Raw genomic sequence first — 21,588 nt, 5'->3', positions numbered from 1 at the left:
CCCCGTGTTAGTGTATTGTTAGTAGATCCCGTGTTAGTGTATTGTTAGTAGACCCCGTGTTAGTGTATTGTTAGTAGACCCCGTGTTAGTGTATTGTTAGTAGTAGACCCCGTGTTAGTGTATTGTTAGTAGATCCCGTGTTAGTGTATTGTTAGTAGTAGATCCCGTGTTAGTGTATTGTTAGTAGACCCCGTGTTAGTGTATTGTTAGTAGTAGACCCCGTGTTAGTGTATTGTTAGTAGTAGACCCCGTGTTAGTGTATTGTTAGTAGATCCCGTGTTAGTGTATTGTTAGTAGACCCCGTGTTAGTGTATTGTTAGTAGTAGACCCCGTGTTAGTGTATTGTTAGTAGTAGACCCCGTGTTAGTGTATTGTTAGTAGATCCCGTGTTAGTATATTGTTAGTAGATCCCGTGTTAGTGTATTGTTAGTAGTAGATCCCGTGTTAGTGTATTGTTAGTAGATCCCGTGTTAGTGTATTGTTAGTAGTAGATCCCGTGTTAGTGTATTGTTAGTAGTAGATCCCGTGTTAGTGTATTGTTAGTAGTAGATCCCGTGTTAGTGTATTGTTAGTAGATCCCGTGTTAGTGTATTGTTAGTAGATCCCGTGTTAGTGTATTGTTAGTAGATCCCGTGTTAGTGTATTGTTAGTAGACCCCGTGTTAGTGTATTCTTAGTAGTAGACCCCGTGTTAGTGTATTGTTAGTAGTAGACCCCGTGTTAGTGTATTGTTAGTAGTAGACCCCGTGTTAGTGTATTGTTAGTAGACCCCGTGTTAGTGTATTGTTAGTAGACCCCGTGTTAGTGTATTGTTAGTAGTAGACCCCGTGTTAGTGTATTGTTAGTAGTATATCCCGTGTTAGTGTATTGTTAGTAGATCCCGTGTTAGTGTATTGTTAGTAGTAGACCCCGTGTTAGTGTATTGTTAGTAGATCCCGTGTTAGTGTATTGTTAGTAGTAGATCCCGTGTTAGTGTATTGTTAGTAGACCCCGTGTTAGTGTATTGTTAGTAGACCCCGTGTTAGTGTATTGTTAGTATATCCCGTGTTAGTGTATTGTTAGTAGATCCCGTGTTAGTGTATTGTTAGTAGACCCCGTGTTAGTGTATTGTTAGTAGTAGATCCCGTGTTAGTGTATTGTTAGTAGTAGATCCCGTGTTAGTGTATTGTTAGTAGATCCCGTGTTAGTGTATTGTTAGTAGTAGACCCCGTGTTAGTTTATTGTTAGTAGTAGATCCCGTGTTAGTGTATTGTTAGTAGTAGATCCCGTGTTAGTGTATTGTTAGTAGATCCCGTGTTAGTGTATTGTTAGTATATCCCGTGTTAGTGTATTGTTAGTAGATCCCGTGTTAGTGTATTGTTAGTAGTAGACCCCGTGTTAGTGTATTGTTAGTAATAGACCCCGTGTTAGTGTATTGTTAGTAGTAGATCCCGTGTTAGTGTATTGTTAGTAGATCCCGTGTTAGTGTATTGTTAGTAGTAGATCCCGTGTTAGTGTATTGTTAGTAGACCCCGTGTTAGTGTATTGTTAGTAGACCCCGTGTTAATGTATTGTTAGTAGATCCCGTGTTAGTGTATTGTTAGTAGATCCCGTGTTAATGTATTGTTAGTAGACCCCGTGTTAATGTATTGTTAGTAGACCCCGTGTTAGTGTATTGTTAGTAGACCCCGTGTTAATGTATTGTTAGTAGACCCCGTGTTAGTGTATTGTTAGTAGATCCCGTGTTAGTGTATTGTTAGTAGACCCCGTGTTAGTGTATTGTTAGTAGATCCCGTGTTAGTGTATTGTTAGTAGTAGACCCCGTGTTAGTGTATTGTTAGAAGTAGACCCCGTGTTAGTGTATTGTTAGTAGTAGACCCCGTGTTAGTGTATTGTTAGTAGTAGACCCCGTGTTAGTGTATTGTTAGTAGACCCCGTGTTAGTGTATTGTTAGTAGATCCCGTGTTAGTGTATTGTTAGTAGATCCCGTGTTAGTGTATTGTTAGTAGATCCCGTGTTAGTGTATTGTTAGTAGACCCCGTGTTAGTGTATTGTTAGTAGTAGACCCCGTGTTAGTGTATTGTTAGTAGATCCCGTGTTAGTGTATTGTTAGTAGTAGATCCTGTGTTAGTGTATTGTTAGTAGATCCCGTGTTAGTGTATTGTTAGTAGACCCCGTGTTAGTGTATTGTTAGTAGTATATCCCGTGTTAGTGTATTGTTAGTAGACCCCGTGTTAGTGTATTGTTAGTAGTAGACCCCGTGTTAGTGTATTGTTAGTAGTAGATCCCGTGTTAGTGTATTGTTAGTAGATCCCGTGTTAGTGTATTGTTAGTAAACCCCGTGTTAGTGTATTGTTAGTAGTATATCCCGTGTTAGTGTATTGTTAGTAGACCCCGTGTTAGTGTATTGTTAGTAGACCCCGTGTTAGTGTATTGTTAGTAGACCCCGTGTTAGTGTATTGTTAGTAGTATATCCCGTGTTAGTGTATTGTTAGTAGTAGACCCCGTGTTAGTGTATTGTTAGTAGTAGACCCCGTGTTAGTGTATTGTTAGTAGATCCCGTGTTAGTGTATTGTTAGTAGATCCCGTGTTAGTGTATTGTTAGTAGACCCCGTGTTAGTGTATTGTTAGTAGATCCCGTGTTAGTGTATTGTTAGTAGTAGATCCCGTGTTAGTGTATTGTTAGTAGATCCCGTGTTAGTGTATTGTTAGTAGTAGATCCCGTGTTAGTGTATTGTTAGTAGACCCCGTGTTAGTGTATTGTTAGTAGACCCCGTGTTAGTGTATTGTTAGTAGACCCCGTGTTAGTGTATTGTTAGTAGTAGACCCCGTGTTAGTGTATTGTTAGTAGTAGACCCCGTGTTAGTGTATTGTTAGTAGTAGACCCCGTGTTAGTGTATTGTTAGTAGATCCCGTGTTAGTGTATTGTTAGTAGATCCCGTGTTAGTGTATTGTTAGTAGATCCCGTGTTAGTGTATTGTTTGTAGATCCCGTGTTAGTGTATTGTTAGTAGCAGACCCCGTGTTAGTGTATTGTTAGTATACCCCGTGTTAATGTATTGTTAGTAGATCCCGTGTTAGTGTATTGTTAGTAGACCCCGTGTTAGTGTATTGTTAGTAGATCCCGTGTTAGTGTATTGTTAGTAGACCCCGTGTTAGTGTATTGTTAGTAGATCCCGTGTTAGTGTATTGTTAGTAGTAGACCCCGTGTTAGTGTATTGTTAGTAGTAGACCCCGTGTTAGTGTATTGTTACTAGTAGACCCCGTGTTAGTGTATTGTTAGTAGTAGACCCCGTGTTAGTGTATTGTTAGTAGATCCCGTGTTAGTGTATTGTTAGTAGATCCCGTGTTAGTGTATTGTTAGTAGATCCCGTGTTAGTGTATTGTTAGTAGTAGATCCCGTGTTAGTGTATTGTTAGTAGATCCCGTGTTAGTGTATTGTTAGTAGACCCCGTGTTAGTGTATTGTTAGTAGTAGACCCCGTGTTAGTGTATTGTTAGTAGATCCCGTGTTAGTGTATTGTTAGTAGTAGATCCCGTGTTAGTGTATTGTTAGTAGATCCCGTGTTAGTGTATTGTTAGTAGACCCCGTGTTAGTGTATTGTTAGTAGTATATCCCGTGTTAGTGTATTGTTAGTAGACCCCGTGTTAGTGTATTGTTAGTAGTAGACCCCGTGTTAGTGTATTGTTAGTAGTAGATCCCGTGTTAGTGTATTGTTAGTAGATCCCATGTTAGTGTATTGTTAGTAGACCCCGTGTTAGTGTATTGTTAGTAGTATATCCCGTGTTAGTGTATTGTTAGTAGACCCCGTGTTAGTGTATTGTTAGTAGATCCCGTGTTAGTGTATTGTTAGTAGACCCCGTGTTAGTGTATTGTTAGTAGTATATCCCGTGTTAGTGTATTGTTAGTAGACCCCGTGTTAGTGTATTGTTAGTAGTAGACCCCGTGTTAGTGTATTGTTAGTAGATCCCGTGTTAGTGTATTGTTAGTAGACCCCGTGTTAGTGTATTGTTAGTAGATCCCGTGTTAGTGTATTGTTAGTAGTAGATCCCGTGTTAGTGTATTGTTAGTAGATCCCGTGTTAGTGTATTGTTAGTAGTAGATCCCGTGTTAGTGTATTGTTAGTAGATCCCGTGTTAGTGCATTGTTAGTAGTAGATCCCGTGTTAGTGTATTGTTAGTAGACCCCGTGTTAGTGTATTGTTAGTAGTAGACCCCGTGTTAGTGTATTGTTAGTAGTAGATCCCGTGTTAGTGTATTGTTAGTAGATCCCGTGTTAGTGTATTGTTAGTAGACCCCGTGTTAGTGTATTGTTAGTAGTATATCCCGTGTTAGTGTATTGTTAGTAGACCCCGTGTTAGTGTATTGTTAGTAGACCCCGTGTTAGTGTATTGTTAGTAGACCCCGTGTTAGTGTATTGTTAGTAGTATATCCCGTGTTAGTGTATTGTTAGTAGACCCCGTGTTAGTGTATTGTTAGTAGTAGACCCCGTGTTAGTGTATTGTTAGTAGATCCCGTGTTAGTGTATTGTTAGTAGTAGACCCCGTGTTAGTGTATTGTTAGTAGTAGATCACGTGTTAGTGTATTGTTAGTAGTAGATCACGTGTTAGTGTATTGTTAGTAGTAGACCCCGTGTTAGTGTATTGTTAGTAGATCCCGTGTTAGTGTATTGTTAGTAGATCCCGTGTTAGTGTATTGTTAGTAGTAGATCCCGTGTTAGTGTATTGTTAGTAGACCCCGTGTTAGTGTATTGTTAGTAGTAGATCCCGTGTTAGTGTATTGTTAGTAGACCCCGTGTTAGTGTATTGTTAGTAGACCCCGTGTTAGTGTATTGTTAGTAGACCCCGTGTTAGTGTATTGTTAGTAGTAGACCCCGTGTTAGTGTATTGTTAGTAGTAGACCCCGTGTTAGTGTATTGTTAGTAGTAGACCCCGTGTTAGTGTATTGTTAGTAGATCCCGTGTTAGTGTATTGTTAGTAGATCCCGTGTTAGTGTATTGTTAGTAGATCCCGTGTTAGTGTATTGTTAGTAGATCCCGTGTTAGTGTATTGTTAGTAGATCCCGTGTTAGTGTATTGTTAGTAGCAGACCCCGTGTTAGTGTATTGTTAGTATACCCCGTGTTAATGTATTGTTAGTAGATCCCGTGTTAGTGTATTGTTAGTAGACCCCGTGTTAGTGTATTGTTAGTAGACCCCGTGTTAGTGTATTGTTAGTAGATCCCGTGTTAGTGTATTGTTAGTAGATCCCGTGTTAGTGTATTGTTAGTAGATCCCGTGTTAGTGTATTGTTAGTAGACCCCGTGTTAGTGTATTGTTAGTAGTAGACCCCGTGTTAGTGTATTGTTAGTAGATCCCGTGTTAGTGTATTGTTAGTAGTAGATCCTGTGTTAGTGTATTGTTAGTAGATCCCGTGTTAGTGTATTGTTAGTAGACCCCGTGTTAGTGTATTGTTAGTAGTATATCCCGTGTTAGTGTATTGTTAGTAGACCCCGTGTTAGTGTATTGTTAGTAGTAGACCCCGTGTTAGTGTATTGTTAGTAGTAGATCCCGTGTTAGTGTATTGTTAGTAGATCCCGTGTTAGTGTATTGTTAGTAAACCCCGTGTTAGTGTATTGTTAGTAGTATATCCCGTGTTAGTGTATTGTTAGTAGACCCCGTGTTAGTGTATTGTTAGTAGACCCCGTGTTAGTGTATTGTTAGTAGACCCCGTGTTAGTGTATTGTTAGTAGTATATCCCGTGTTAGTGTATTGTTAGTAGTAGACCCCGTGTTAGTGTATTGTTAGTAGTAGACCCCGTGTTAGTGTATTGTTAGTAGATCCCGTGTTAGTGTATTGTTAGTAGATCCCGTGTTAGTGTATTGTTAGTAGACCCCGTGTTAGTGTATTGTTAGTAGATCCCGTGTTAGTGTATTGTTAGTAGTAGATCCCGTGTTAGTGTATTGTTAGTAGATCCCGTGTTAGTGTATTGTTAGTAGTAGATCCCGTGTTAGTGTATTGTTAGTAGACCCCGTGTTAGTGTATTGTTAGTAGACCCCGTGTTAGTGTATTGTTAGTAGACCCCGTGTTAGTGTATTGTTAGTAGTAGACCCCGTGTTAGTGTATTGTTAGTAGTAGACCCCGTGTTAGTGTATTGTTAGTAGTAGACCCCGTGTTAGTGTATTGTTAGTAGATCCCGTGTTAGTGTATTGATAGTAGATCCCGTGTTAGTGTATTGTTAGTAGATCCCGTGTTAGTGTATTGTTTGTAGATCCCGTGTTAGTGTATTGTTAGTAGCAGACCCCGTGTTAGTGTATTGTTAGTATACCCCGTGTTAATGTATTGTTAGTAGATCCCGTGTTAGTGTATTGTTAGTAGACCCCGTGTTAGTGTATTGTTAGTAGACCCCGTGTTAGTGTATTGTTAGTAGATCCCGTGTTAGTGTATTGTTAGTAGACCCCGTGTTAGTGTATTGTTAGTAGACCCCGTGTTAGTGTATTGTTAGTAGTATATCCCGTGTTAGTGTATTGTTAGTAGACCCCGTGTTAGTGTATTGTTAGTAGTAGACCCCGTGTTAGTGTATTGTTAGTAGATCCCGTGTTAGTGTATTGTTAGTAGACCCCGTGTTAGTGTATTGTTAGTAGATCCCGTGTTAGTGTATTGTTAGTAGTAGATCCCGTGTTAGTGTATTGTTAGTAGATCCCGTGTTAGTGTATTGTTAGTAGTAGATCCCGTGTTAGTGTATTGTTAGTAGATCCCGTGTTAGTGCATTGTTAGTAGTAGATCCCGTGTTAGTGTATTGTTAGTAGACCCCGTGTTAGTGTATTGTTAGTAGTAGACCCCGTGTTAGTGTATTGTTAGTAGTAGATCCCGTGTTAGTGTATTGTTAGTAGATCCCGTGTTAGTGTATTGTTAGTAGACCCCGTGTTAGTGTATTGTTAGTAGTATATCCCGTGTTAGTGTATTGTTAGTAGACCCCGTGTTAGTGTATTGTTAGTAGACCCCGTGTTAGTGTATTGTTAGTAGACCCCGTGTTAGTGTATTGTTAGTAGTATATCCCGTGTTAGTGTATTGTTAGTAGACCCCGTGTTAGTGTATTGTTAGTAGTAGACCCCGTGTTAGTGTATTGTTAGTAGATCCCGTGTTAGTGTATTGTTAGTAGTAGACCCCGTGTTAGTGTATTGTTAGTAGTAGATCACGTGTTAGTGTATTGTTAGTAGTAGATCACGTGTTAGTGTATTGTTAGTAGTAGACCCCGTGTTAGTGTATTGTTAGTAGATCCCGTGTTAGTGTATTGTTAGTAGATCCCGTGTTAGTGTATTGTTAGTAGTAGATCCCGTGTTAGTGTATTGTTAGTAGACCCCGTGTTAGTGTATTGTTAGTAGTAGATCCCGTGTTAGTGTATTGTTAGTAGACCCCGTGTTAGTGTATTGTTAGTAGACCCCGTGTTAGTGTATTGTTAGTAGACCCCGTGTTAGTGTATTGTTAGTAGTAGACCCCGTGTTAGTGTATTGTTAGTAGTAGACCCCGTGTTAGTGTATTGTTAGTAGTAGACCCCGTGTTAGTGTATTGTTAGTAGATCCCGTGTTAGTGTATTGTTAGTAGATCCCGTGTTAGTGTATTGTTAGTAGATCCCGTGTTAGTGTATTGTTAGTAGATCCCGTGTTAGTGTATTGTTAGTAGATCCCGTGTTAGTGTATTGTTAGTAGCAGACCCCGTGTTAGTGTATTGTTAGTATACCCCGTGTTAATGTATTGTTAGTAGATCCCGTGTTAGTGTATTGTTAGTAGACCCCGTGTTAGTGTATTGTTAGTAGACCCCGTGTTAGTGTATTGTTAGTAGATCCCGTGTTAGTGTATTGTTAGTAGACCCCGTGTTAGTGTATTGTTAGTAGATCCCGTGTAAGTGTATTGTTAGTAGTAGACCCCGTGTTAGTGTATGTTAGTAGTAGACCCCGTGTTAGTGTATTGTTAGTAGTAGACCCCGTGTTAGTGTATTGTTAGTAGTAGACCCCGTGTTAGTGTATTGTTAGTAGACCCCGTGTTAGTGTATTGTTAGTAGTAGACCCCGTGTTAGTGTATTGTTAGTAGTAGACCCCGTGTTAGTGTATTGTTAGTAGACCCCGTGTTAGTGTATTGTTAGTAGTAGACCCCGTGTTAGTGTATTGTTAGTAGATCCCGTGTTAGTGTATTGTTAGTAGTAGATCCCGTGTTAGTGTATTGTTAGTAGATCCCGTGTTAGTGTATTGTTAGTAGACCCCGTGTTAGTGTATTGTTAGTAGTATATCCCGTGTTAGTGTATTGTTAGTAGACCCCGTGTTAGTGTATTGTTAGTAGTAGACCCCGTGTTAGTGTATTGTTAGTAGTAGATCCCGTGTTAGTGTATTGTTAGTAGATCCCGTGTTAGTGTATTGTTAGTAGACCCCGTGTTAGTGTATTGTTAGTAGTATATCCCGTGTTAGTGTATTGTTAGTAGACCCCGTGTTAGTGTATTGTTAGTAGACCCCGTGTTAGTGTATTGTTAGTAGACCCCGTGTTAGTGTATTGTTAGTAGTATATCCCGTGTTAGTGTATTATTAGTAGATCCCGTGTTAGTGTATTGTTAGTAGTAGACCCCGTGTTAGTGTATTGTTAGTAGACCCCGTCTTAGTGTATTGTTAGTAGTAGACCCCGTGTTAGTGTATTGTTAGTAGTAGACCCCGTGTTAGTGTATTGTTAGTAGATCCCGTGTTAGTGTATTGTTAGTAGATCCCGTGTTAGTGTATTGTTAGTAGATCCCGTGTTAGTGTATTGTTAGTAGATCCCGTGTTAGTGTATTGTTAGTAGCAGACCCCGTGTTAGTGTATTGTTAGTATACCCCGTGTTAATGTATTGTTAGTAGATCCCGTGTTAGTGTATTGTTAGTAGACCCCGTGTTAGTGTATTGTTAGTAGACCCCGTGTTAGTGTATTGTTAGTAGATCCCGTGTTAGTGTATTGTTAGTAGACCCCGTGTTAGTGTATTGTTAGTAGATCCCGTGTAAGTGTATTGTTAGTAGTAGACCCCGTGTTAGTGTATTGTTAGTAGTAGACCCCGTGTTAGTGTATTGTTAGTAGTAGACCCCGTGTTAGTGTATTGTTAGTAGTAGACCCCGTGTTAGTGTATTGTTAGTAGACCCCGTGTTAGTGTATTGTTAGTAGTAGACCCTGTGTTAGTGTATTGTTAGTAGTAGACCCCGTGTTAGTGTATTGTTAGTAGACCCCGTGTTAGTGTATTGTTAGTAGTAGACCCCGTGTTAGTGTATTGTTAGTAGATCCCGTGTTAGTGTATTGTTAGTAGATCCCGTGTTAGTGTATTGTTAGTAGATCCCGTGTTAGTGTATTGTTAGTAGATCCCGTGTTAGTGTATTGTTAGTAGTAGATCCCGTGTTAGTGTATTGTTAGTAGATCCCGTGTTAGTGTATTGTTAGTAGTAGATCCCGTGTTAGTGTATTGTTAGTAGATCCCGTGTTAGTGCATTGTTAGTAGTAGATCCCGTGTTAGTGTATTGTTAGTAGACCCCGTGTTAGTGTATTGTTAGTAGTAGACCCCGTGTTAGTGTATTGTTAGTAGTAGATCCCGTGTTAGTGTATTGTTAGTAGATCCCGTGTTAGTGTATTGTTAGTAGACCCCGTGTTAGTGTATTGTTAGTAGTATATCCCGTGTTAGTGTATTGTTAGTAGACCCCGTGTTAGTGTATTGTTAGTAGACCCCGTGTTAGTGTATTGTTAGTAGACCCCGTGTTAGTGTATTGTTAGTAGTATATCCCGTGTTAGTGTATTGTTAGTAGACCCCGTGTTAGTGTATTGTTAGTAGTAGACCCCGTGTTAGTGTATTGTTAGTAGATCCCGTGTTAGTGTATTGTTAGTAGTAGACCCCGTGTTAGTGTATTGTTAGTAGTAGATCACGTGTTAGTGTATTGTTAGTAGTAGATCACGTGTTAGTGTATTGTTAGTAGTAGATCCCGTGTTAGTGTATTGTTAGTAGATCCCGTGTTAGTGTATTGTTAGTAGTAGATCCCGTGTTAGTGTATTGTTAGTAGACCCCGTGTTAGTGTATTGTTAGTAGACCCCGTGTTAGTGTATTGTTAGTAGACCCCGTGTTAGTGTATTGTTAGTAGTAGACCCCGTGTTAGTGTATTGTTAGTAGTAGACCCCGTGTTAGTGTATTGTTAGTAGTAGACCCCGTGTTAGTGTATTGTTAGTAGATCCCGTGTTAGTGTATTGTTAGTAGATCCCGTGTTAGTGTATTGTTAGTAGATCCCGTGTTAGTGTATTGTTTGTAGATCCCGTGTTAGTGTATTGTTAGTAGCAGACCCCGTGTTAGTGTATTGTTAGTATACCCCGTGTTAATGTATTGTTAGTAGATCCCGTGTTAGTGTATTGTTAGTAGACCCCGTGTTAGTGTATTGTTAGTAGACCCCGTGTTAGTGTATTGTTAGTAGATCCCGTGTTAGTGTATTGTTAGTAGACCCCGTGTTAGTGTATTGTTAGTAGACCCCGTGTTAGTGTATTGTTAGTAGTATATCCCGTGTTAGTGTATTGTTAGTAGACCCCGTGTTAGTGTATTGTTAGTAGTAGACCCCGTGTTAGTGTATTGTTAGTAGATCCCGTGTTAGTGTATTGTTAGTAGACCCCGTGTTAGTGTATTGTTAGTAGATCCCGTGTTAGTGTATTGTTAGTAGTAGATCCCGTGTTAGTGTATTGTTAGTAGATCCCGTGTTAGTGTATTGTTAGTAGTAGATCCCGTGTTAGTGTATTGTTAGTAGATCCCGTGTTAGTGCATTGTTAGTAGTAGATCCCGTGTTAGTGTATTGTTAGTAGACCCCGTGTTAGTGTATTGTTAGTAGTAGACCCCGTGTTAGTGTATTGTTAGTAGTAGATCCCGTGTTAGTGTATTGTTAGTAGATCCCGTGTTAGTGTATTGTTAGTAGACCCCGTGTTAGTGTATTGTTAGTAGTATATCCCGTGTTAGTGTATTGTTAGTAGACCCCGTGTTAGTGTATTGTTAGTAGACCCCGTGTTAGTGTATTGTTAGTAGACCCCGTGTTAGTGTATTGTTAGTAGTATATCCCGTGTTAGTGTATTGTTAGTAGTAGACCCCGTGTTAGTGTATTGTTAGTAGTAGATCACGTGTTAGTGTATTGTTAGTAGTAGATCACGTGTTAGTGTATTGTTTTTAGTAGACCCCGTGTTAGTGTATTGTTAGTAGATCCCGTGTTAGTGTATTGTTAGTAGATCCCGTGTTAGTGTATTGTTAGTAGTAGATCCCGTGTTAGTGTATTGTTAGTAGACCCCGTGTTAGTGTATTGTTAGTAGTAGATCCCGTGTTAGTGTATTGTTAGTAGACCCCGTGTTAGTGTATTGTTAGTAGACCCCGTGTTAGTGTATTGTTAGTAGACCCCGTGTTAGTGTATTGTTAGTAGTAGACCCCGTGTTAGTGTATTGTTAGTAGTAGACCCCGTGTTAGTGTATTGTTAGTAGTAGACCCCGTGTTAGTGTATTGTTAGTAGATCCCGTGTTAGTGTATTGTTAGTAGATCCCGTGTTAGTGTATTGTTAGTAGATCCCGTGTTAGTGTATTGTTAGTAGACCCCGTGTTAGTGTATTCTTAGTAGTAGACCCCGTGTTAGTGTATTGTTAGTAGTAGACCCCGTGTTAGTGTATTGTTAGTAGTAGACCCCGTGTTAGTGTATTGTTAGTAGACCCCGTGTTAGTGTATTGTTAGTAGACCCCGTGTTAGTGTATTGTTAGTAGTAGACCCCGTGTTAGTGTATTGTTAGTAGTATATCCCGTGTTAGTGTATTGTTAGTAGATCCCGTGTTAGTGTATTGTTAGTAGTAGACCCCGTGTTAGTGTATTGTTAGTAGATCCCGTGTTAGTGTATTGTTAGTAGTAGATCCCGTGTTAGTGTATTGTTAGTAGACCCCGTGTTAGTGTATTGTTAGTAGACCCCGTGTTAGTGTATTGTTAGTATATCCCGTGTTAGTGTATTGTTAGTAGATCCCGTGTTAGTGTATTGTTAGTAGACCCCGTGTTAGTGTATTGTTAGTAGTAGATCCCGTGTTAGTGTATTGTTAGTAGTAGATCCCGTGTTAGTGTATTGTTAGTAGATCCCGTGTTAGTGTATTGTTAGTAGTAGACCCCGTGTTAGTTTATTGTTAGTAGTAGATCCCGTGTTAGTGTATTGTTAGTAGTAGATCCCGTGTTAGTGTATTGTTAGTAGATCCCGTGTTAGTGTATTGTTAGTATATCCCGTGTTAGTGTATTGTTAGTAGATCCCGTGTTAGTGTATTGTTAGTAGTAGACCCCGTGTTAGTGTATTGTTAGTAATAGACCCCGTGTTAGTGTATTGTTAGTAGTAGATCCCGTGTTAGTGTATTGTTAGTAGATCCCGTGTTAGTGTATTGTTAGTAGTAGATCCCGTGTTAGTGTATTGTTAGTAGACCCCGTGTTAGTGTATTGTTAGTAGACCCCGTGTTAATGTATTGTTAGTAGATCCCGTGTTAGTGTATTGTTAGTAGATCCCGTGTTAATGTATTGTTAGTAGACCCCGTGTTAATGTATTGTTAGTAGACCCCGTGTTAGTGTATTGTTAGTAGACCCCGTGTTAATGTATTGTTAGTAGACCCCGTGTTAGTGTATTGTTAGTAGATCCCGTGTTAGTGTATTGTTAGTAGACCCCGTGTTAGTGTATTGTTAGTAGATCCCGTGTTAGTGTATTGTTAGTAGTAGACCCCGTGTTAGTGTATTGTTAGAAGTAGACCCCGTGTTAGTGTATTGTTAGTAGTAGACCCCGTGTTAGTGTATTGTTAGTAGTAGACCCCGTGTTAGTGTATTGTTAGTAGACCCCGTGTTAGTGTATTGTTAGTAGATCCCGTGTTAGTGTATTGTTAGTAGATCCCGTGTTAGTGTATTGTTAGTAGATCCCGTGTTAGTGTATTGTTAGTAGACCCCGTGTTAGTGTATTGTTAGTAGTAGACCCCGTGTTAGTGTATTGTTAGTAGATCCCGTGTTAGTGTATTGTTAGTAGTAGATCCTGTGTTAGTGTATTGTTAGTAGATCCCGTGTTAGTGTATTGTTAGTAGACCCCGTGTTAGTGTATTGTTAGTAGTATATCCCGTGTTAGTGTATTGTTAGTAGACCCCGTGTTAGTGTATTGTTAGTAGTAGACCCCGTGTTAGTGTATTGTTAGTAGTAGATCCCGTGTTAGTGTATTGTTAGTAGATCCCGTGTTAGTGTATTGTTAGTAAACCCCGTGTTAGTGTATTGTTAGTAGTATATCCCGTGTTAGTGTATTGTTAGTAGACCCCGTGTTAGTGTATTGTTAGTAGACCCCGTGTTAGTGTATTGTTAGTAGACCCCGTGTTAGTGTATTGTTAGTAGTATATCCCGTGTTAGTGTATTGTTAGTAGTAGACCCCGTGTTAGTGTATTGTTAGTAGTAGACCCCGTGTTAGTGTATTGTTAGTAGATCCCGTGTTAGTGTATTGTTAGTAGATCCCGTGTTAGTGTATTGTTAGTAGACCCCGTGTTAGTGTATTGTTAGTAGATCCCGTGTTAGTGTATTGTTAGTAGTAGATCCCGTGTTAGTGTATTGTTAGTAGATCCCGTGTTAGTGTATTGTTAGTAGTAGATCCCGTGTTAGTGTATTGTTAGTAGACCCCGTGTTAGTGTATTGTTAGTAGACCCCGTGTTAGTGTATTGTTAGTAGACCCCGTGTTAGTGTATTGTTAGTAGTAGACCCCGTGTTAGTGTATTGTTAGTAGTAGACCCCGTGTTAGTGTATTGTTAGTAGTAGACCCCGTGTTAGTGTATTGTTAGTAGATCCCGTGTTAGTGTATTGTTAGTAGATCCCGTGTTAGTGTATTGTTAGTAGATCCCGTGTTAGTGTATTGTTTGTAGATCCCGTGTTAGTGTATTGTTAGTAGCAGACCCCGTGTTAGTGTATTGTTAGTATACCCCGTGTTAATGTATTGTTAGTAGATCCCGTGTTAGTGTATTGTTAGTAGACCCCGTGTTAGTGTATTGTTAGTAGATCCCGTGTTAGTGTATTGTTAGTAGACCCCGTGTTAGTGTATTGTTAGTAGATCCCGTGTTAGTGTATTGTTAGTAGTAGACCCCGTGTTAGTGTATTGTTAGTAGTAGACCCCGTGTTAGTGTATTGTTACTAGTAGACCCCGTGTTAGTGTATTGTTAGTAGTAGACCCCGTGTTAGTGTATTGTTAGTAGATCCCGTGTTAGTGTATTGTTAGTAGATCCCGTGTTAGTGTATTGTTAGTAGATCCCGTGTTAGTGTATTGTTAGTAGTAGATCCCGTGTTAGTGTATTGTTAGTAGATCCCGTGTTAGTGTATTGTTAGTAGACCCCGTGTTAGTGTATTGTTAGTAGTAGACCCCGTGTTAGTGTATTGTTAGTAGATCCCGTGTTAGTGTATTGTTAGTAGTAGATCCCGTGTTAGTGTATTGTTAGTAGATCCCGTGTTAGTGTATTGTTAGTAGACCCCGTGTTAGTGTATTGTTAGTAGTATATCCCGTGTTAGTGTATTGTTAGTAGACCCCGTGTTAGTGTATTGTTAGTAGTAGACCCCGTGTTAGTGTATTGTTAGTAGTAGATCCCGTGTTAGTGTATTGTTAGTAGATCCCATGTTAGTGTATTGTTAGTAGACCCCGTGTTAGTGTATTGTTAGTAGTATATCCCGTGTTAGTGTATTGTTAGTAGACCCCGTGTTAGTGTATTGTTAGTAGATCCCGTGTTAGTGTATTGTTAGTAGACCCCGTGTTAGTGTATTGTTAGTAGTATATCCCGTGTTAGTGTATTGTTAGTAGACCCCGTGTTAGTGTATTGTTAGTAGTAGACCCCGTGTTAGTGTATTGTTAGTAGATCCCGTGTTAGTGTATTGTTAGTAGACCCCGTGTTAGTGTATTGTTAGTAGATCCCGTGTTAGTGTATTGTTAGTAGTAGATCCCGTGTTAGTGTATTGTTAGTAGATCCCGTGTTAGTGTATTGTTAGTAGTAGATCCCGTGTTAGTGTATTGTTAGTAGATCCCGTGTTAGTGCATTGTTAGTAGTAGATCCCGTGTTAGTGTATTGTTAGTAGACCCCGTGTTAGTGTATTGTTAGTAGTAGACCCCGTGTTAGTGTATTGTTAGTAGTAGATCCCGTGTTAGTGTATTGTTAGTAGATCCCGTGTTAGTGTATTGTTAGTAGACCCCGTGTTAGTGTATTGTTAGTAGTATATCCCGTGTTAGTGTATTGTTAGTAGACCCCGTGTTAGTGTATTGTTAGTAGACCCCGTGTTAGTGTATTGTTAGTAGACCCCGTGTTAGTGTATTGTTAGTAGTATATCCCGTGTTAGTGTATTGTTAGTAGACCCCGTGTTAGTGTATTGTTAGTAGTAGACCCCGTGTTAGTGTATTGTTAGTAGATCCCGTGTTAGTGTATTGTTAGTAGTAGACCCCGTGTTAGTGTATTGTTAGTAGTAGATCACGTGTTAGTGTATTGTTAGTAGTAGATCACGTGTTAGTGTATTGTTAGTAGTAGACCCCGTGTTAGTGTATTGTTAGTAGATCCCGTGTTAGTGTATTGTTAGTAGATCCCGTGTTAGTGTATTGTTAGTAGTAGATCCCGTGTTAGTGTATTGTTAGTAGACCCCGTGTTAGTGTATTGTTAGTAGTAGATCCCGTGTTAGTGTATTGTTAGTAGACCCCGTGTTAGTGTATTGTTAGTAGACCCCGTGTTAGTGTATTGTTAGTAGACCCCGTGTTAGTGTATTGTTAGTAGTAGACCCCGTGTTAGTGTATTGTTAGTAGTAGACCCCGTGTTAGTGTATTGTTAGTAGTAGACCCCGTGTTAGTGTATTGTTAGTAGATCCCGTGTTAGTGTATTGTTAGTAGATCCCGTGTTAGTGTATTGTTAGTAGATCCCGTGTTAGTGTATTGTTAGTAGATCCCGTGTTAGTGTATTGTTAGTAGATCCCGTGTTAGTGTATTGTTAGTAGCAGACCCCGTGTTAGTGTATTGTTAGTATACCCCGTGTTAATGTATTGTTAGTAGATCCCGTGTTAGTGTATTGTTAGTAGACCCCGTGTTAGTGTATTGTTAGTAGACCCCGTGTTAGTGTATTGTTAGTAGATCCCGTGTTAGTGTATTGTTAGTAGATCCCGTGTTAGTGTATTGTTAGTAGATCCCGTGTTAGTGTATTGTTAGTAGACCCCGTGTTAGTGTATTGTTAGTAGTAGACCCCGTGTTAGTGTATTGTTAGTAGATCCCGTGTTAGTGTATTGTTAGTAGTAGATCCTGTGTTAGTGTATTGTTAGTAGATCCCGTGTTAGTGTATTGTTAGTAGACCCCGTGTTAGTGTATTGTTAGTAGTATATCCCGTGTTAGTGTATTGTTAGTAGACCCCGTGTTAGTGTATTGTTAGTAGTAGACCCCGTGTTAGTGTATTGTTAGTAGTAGATCCCGTGTTAGTGTATTGTTAGTAGATCCCGTGTTAGTGTATTGTTAGTAAACCCCGTGTTAGTGTATTGTTAGTAGTATATCCCGTGTTAGTGTATTGTTAGTAGACCCCGTGTTAGTGTATTGTTAGTAGACCCCGTGTTAGTGTATTGTTAGTAGACCCCGTGTTAGTGTATTGTTAGTAGTATATCCCGTGTTAGTGTATTGTTAGTAGTAGACCCCGTGTTAGTGTATTGTTAGTAGTAGACCCCGTGTTAGTGTATTGTTAGTAGATCCCGTGTTAGTGTATTGTTAGTAGATCCCGTGTTAGTGTATTGTTAGTAGACCCCGTGTTAGTGTATTGTTAGTAGATCCCGTGTTAGTGTATTGTTAGTAGTAGATCCCGTGTTAGTGTATTGTTAGTAGATCCCGTGTTAGTGTATTGTTAGTAGTAGATCCCGTGTTAGTGTATTGTTAGTAGACCCCGTGTTAGTGTATTGTTAGTAGACCCCGTGTTAGTGTATTGTTAGTAGACCCCGTGTTAGTGTATTGTTAGTAGTAGACCCCGTGTTAGTGTATTGTTAGTAGTAGACCCCGTGTTAGTGTATTGTTAGTAGTAGACCCCGTGTTAGTGTATTGTTAGTAGATCCCGTGTTAGTGTATTGATAGTAGATCCCGTGTTAGTGTATTGTTAGTAGATCCCGTGTTAGTGTATTGTTTGTAGATCCCGTGTTAGTGTATTGTTAGTAGCAGACCCCGTGTTAGTGTATTGTTAGTATACCCCGTGTTAATGTATTGTTAGTAGATCCCGTGTTAGTGTATTGTTAGTAGACCCCGTGTTAGTGTATTGTTAGTAGACCCCGTGTTAGTGTATTGTTAGTAGATCCCGTGTTAGTGTATTGTTAGTAGACCCCGTGTTAGTGTATTGTTAGTAGACCCCGTGTTAGTGTATTGTTAGTAGTATATCCCGTGTTAGTGTATTGTTAGTAGACCCCGTGTTAGTGTATTGTTAGTAGTAGACCCCGTGTTAGTGTATTGTTAGTAGATCCCGTGTTAGTGTATTGTTAGTAGACCCCGTGTTAGTGTATTGTTAGTAGATCCCGTGTTAGTGTATTGTTAGTAGTAGATCCCGTGTTAGTGTATTGTTAGTAGATCCCGTGTTAGTGTATTGTTAGTAGTAGATCCCGTGTTAGTGTATTGTTAGTAGATCCCGTGTTAGTGCATTGTTAGTAGTAGATCCCGTGTTAGTGTATTGTTAGTAGACCCCGTGTTAGTGTATTGTTAGTAGTAGACCCCGTGTTAGTGTATTGTTAGTAGTAGATCCCGTGTTAGTGTATTGTTAGTAGATCCCGTGTTAGTGTATTGTTAGTAGACCCCGTGTTAGTGTATTGTTAGTAGTATATCCCGTGTTAGTGTATTGTTAGTAGACCCCGTGTTAGTGTATTGTTAGTAGACCCCGTGTTAGTGTATTGTTAGTAGACCCCGTGTTAGTGTATTGTTAGTAGTATATCCCGTGTTAGTGTATTGTTAGTAGACCCCGTGTTAGTGTATTGTTAGTAGTAGACCCCGTGTTAGTGTATTGTTAGTAGATCCCGTGTTAGTGTATTGTTAGTAGTAGACCCCGTGTTAGTGTATTGTTAGTAGTAGATCACGTGTTAGTGTATTGTTAGTAGTAGATCACGTGTTAGTGTATTGTTAGTAGTAGACCCCGTGTTAGTGTATTGTTAGTAGATCCCGTGTTAGTGTATTGTTAGTAGATCCCGTGTTAGTGTATTGTTAGTAGTAGATCCCGTGTTAGTGTATTGTTAGTAGACCCCGTGTTAGTGTATTGTTAGTAGTAGATCCCGTGTTAGTGTATTGTTAGTAGACCCCGTGTTAGTGTATTGTTAGTAGACCCCGTGTTAGTGTATTGTTAGTAGACCCCGTGTTAGTGTATTGTTAGTAGTAGACCCCGTGTTAGTGTATTGTTAGTAGTAGACCCCGTGTTAGTGTATTGTTAGTAGTAGACCCCGTGTTAGTGTATTGTTAGTAGATCCCGTGTTAGTGTATTGTTAGTAGATCCCGTGTTAGTGTATTGTTAGTAGATCCCGTGTTAGTGTATTGTTAGTAGATCCCGTGTTAGTGTATTGTTAGTAGATCCCGTGTTAGTGTATTGTTAGTAGCAGACCCCGTGTTAGTGTATTGTTAGTATACCCCGTGTTAATGTATTGTTAGTAGATCCCGTGTTAGTGTATTGTTAGTAGACCCCGTGTTAGTGTATTGTTAGTAGACCCCGTGTTAGTGTATTGTTAGTAGATCCCGTGTTAGTGTATTGTTAGTAGACCCCGTGTTAGTGTATTGTTAGTAGATCCCGTGTAAGTGTATTGTTAGTAGTAGACCCCGTGTTAGTGTATGTTAGTAGTAGACCCCGTGTTAGTGTATTGTTAGTAGTAGACCCCGTGTTAGTGTATTGTTAGTAGTAGACCCCGTGTTAGTGTATTGTTAGTAGACCCCGTGTTAGTGTATTGTTAGTAGTAGACCCCGTGTTAGTGTATTGTTAGTAGTAGACCCCGTGTTAGTGTATTGTTAGTAGACCCCGTGTTAGTGTATTGTTAGTAGTAGACCCCGTGTTAGTGTATTGTTAGTAGATCCCGTGTTAGTGTATTGTTAGTAGTAGATCCCGTGTTAGTGTATTGTTAGTAGATCCCGTGTTAGTGTATTGTTAGTAGACCCCGTGTTAGTGTATTGTTAGTAGTATATCCCGTGTTAGTGTATTGTTAGTAGACCCCGTGTTAGTGTATTGTTAGTAGTAGACCCCGTGTTAGTGTATTGTTAGTAGTAGATCCCGTGTTAGTGTATTGTTAGTAGATCCCGTGTTAGTGTATTGTTAGTAGACCCCGTGTTAGTGTATTGTTAGTAGTATATCCCGTGTTAGTGTATTGTTAGTAGACCCCGTGTTAGTGTATTGTTAGTAGACCCCGTGTTAGTGTATTGTTAGTAGACCCCGTGTTAGTGTATTGTTAGTAGTATATCCCGTGTTAGTGTATTATTAGTAGATCCCGTGTTAGTGTATTGTTAGTAGTAGACCCCGTGTTAGTGTATTGTTAGTAGACCCCGTCTTAGTGTATTGTTAGTAGTAGACCCCGTGTTAGTGTATTGTTAGTAGTAGACCCCGTGTTAGTGTATTGTTAGTAGATCCCGTGTTAGTGTATTGTTAGTAGATCCCGTGTTAGTGTATTGTTAGTAGATCCCGTGTTAGTGTATTGTTAGTAGATCCCGTGTTAGTGTATTGTTAGTAGCAGACCCCGTGTTAGTGTATTGTTAGTATACCCCGTGTTAATGTATTGTTAGTAGATCCCGTGTTAGTGTATTGTTAGTAGACCCCGTGTTAGTGTATTGTTAGTAGACCCCGTGTTAGTGTATTGTTAGTAGATCCCGTGTTAGTGTATTGTTAGTAGACCCCGTGTTAGTGTATTGTTAGTAGATCCCGTGTAAGTGTATTGTTAGTAGTAGACCCCGTGTTAGTGTATTGTTAGTAGTAGACCCCGTGTTAGTGTATTGTTAGTAGTAGACCCCGTGTTAGTGTATTGTTAGTAGTAGACCCCGTGTTAGTGTATTGTTAGTAGACCCCGTGTTAGTGTATTGTTAGTAGTAGACCCTGTGTTAGTGTATTGTTAGTAGTAGACCCCGTGTTAGTGTATTGTTAGTAGACCCCGTGTTAGTGTATTGTTAGTAGTAGACCCCGTGTTAGTGTATTGTTAGTAGATCCCGTGTTAGTGTATTGTTAGTAGATCCCGTGTTAGTGTATTGTTAGTAGATCCCGTGTTAGTGTATTGTTAGTAGATCCCGTGTTAGTGTATTGTTAGTAGTAGATCCCGTGTTAGTGTATTGTTAGTAGATCCCGTGTTAGTGTATTGTTAGTAGTAGATCCCGTGTTAGTGTATTGTTAGTAGATCCCGTGTTAGTGCATTGTTAGTAGTAGATCCCGTGTTAGTGTATTGTTAGTAGACCCCGTGTTAGTGTATTGTTAGTAGTAGACCCCGTGTTAGTGTATTGTTAGTAGTAGATCCCGTGTTAGTGTATTGTTAGTAGATCCCGTGTTAGTGTATTGTTAGTAGACCCCGTGTTAGTGTATTGTTAGTAGTATATCCCGTGTTAGTGTATTGTTAGTAGACCCCGTGTTAGTGTATTGTTAGTAGACCCCGTGTTAGTGTATTGTTAGTAGACCCCGTGTTAGTGTATTGTTAGTAGTATATCCCGTGTTAGTGTATTGTTAGTAGACCCCGTGTTAGTGTATTGTTAGTAGTAGACCCCGTGTTAGTGTATTGTTAGTAGATCCCGTGTTAGTGTATTGTTAGTAGTAGACCCCGTGTTAGTGTATTGTTAGTAGTAGATCACGTGTTAGTGTATTGTTAGTAGTAGATCACGTGTTAGTGTATTGTTAGTAGTAGATCCCGTGTTAGTGTATTGTTAGTAGATCCCGTGTTAGTGTATTGTTAGTAGTAGATCCCGTGTTAGTGTATTGTTAGTAGACCCCGTGTTAGTGTATTGTTAGTAGACCCCGTGTTAGTGTATTGTTAGTAGACCCCGTGTTAGTGTATTGTTAGTAGTAGACCCCGTGTTAGTGTATTGTTAGTAGTAGACCCCGTGTTAGTGTATTGTTAGTAGTAGACCCCGTGTTAGTGTATTGTTAGTAGATCCCGTGTTAGTGTATTGTTAGTAGATCCCGTGTTAGTGTATTGTTAGTAGATCCCGTGTTAGTGTATTGTTTGTAGATCCCGTGTTAGTGTATTGTTAGTAGCAGACCCCGTGTTAGTGTATTGTTAGTATACCCCGTGTTAATGTATTGTTAGTAGATCCCGTGTTAGTGTATTGTTAGTAGACCCCGTGTTAGTGTATTGTTAGTAGACCCCGTGTTAGTGTATTGTTAGTAGATCCCGTGTTAGTGTATTGTTAGTAGACCCCGTGTTAGTGTATTGTTAGTAGACCCCGTGTTAGTGTATTGTTAGTAGTATATCCCGTGTTAGTGTATTGTTAGTAGACCCCGTGTTAGTGTATTGTTAGTAGTAGACCCCGTGTTAGTGTATTGTTAGTAGATCCCGTGTTAGTGTATTGTTAGTAGACCCCGTGTTAGTGTATTGTTAGTAGATCCCGTGTTAGTGTATTGTTAGTAGTAGATCCCGTGTTAGTGTATTGTTAGTAGAT

Source organism: Ostrea edulis, chromosome 7, assembly GCF_947568905.1.
Source record: "Ostrea edulis chromosome 7, xbOstEdul1.1, whole genome shotgun sequence".
Taxonomy (NCBI): domain Eukaryota; kingdom Metazoa; phylum Mollusca; class Bivalvia; order Ostreida; family Ostreidae; genus Ostrea; species Ostrea edulis.
This window is presented reverse-complemented; position numbering follows the sequence as displayed.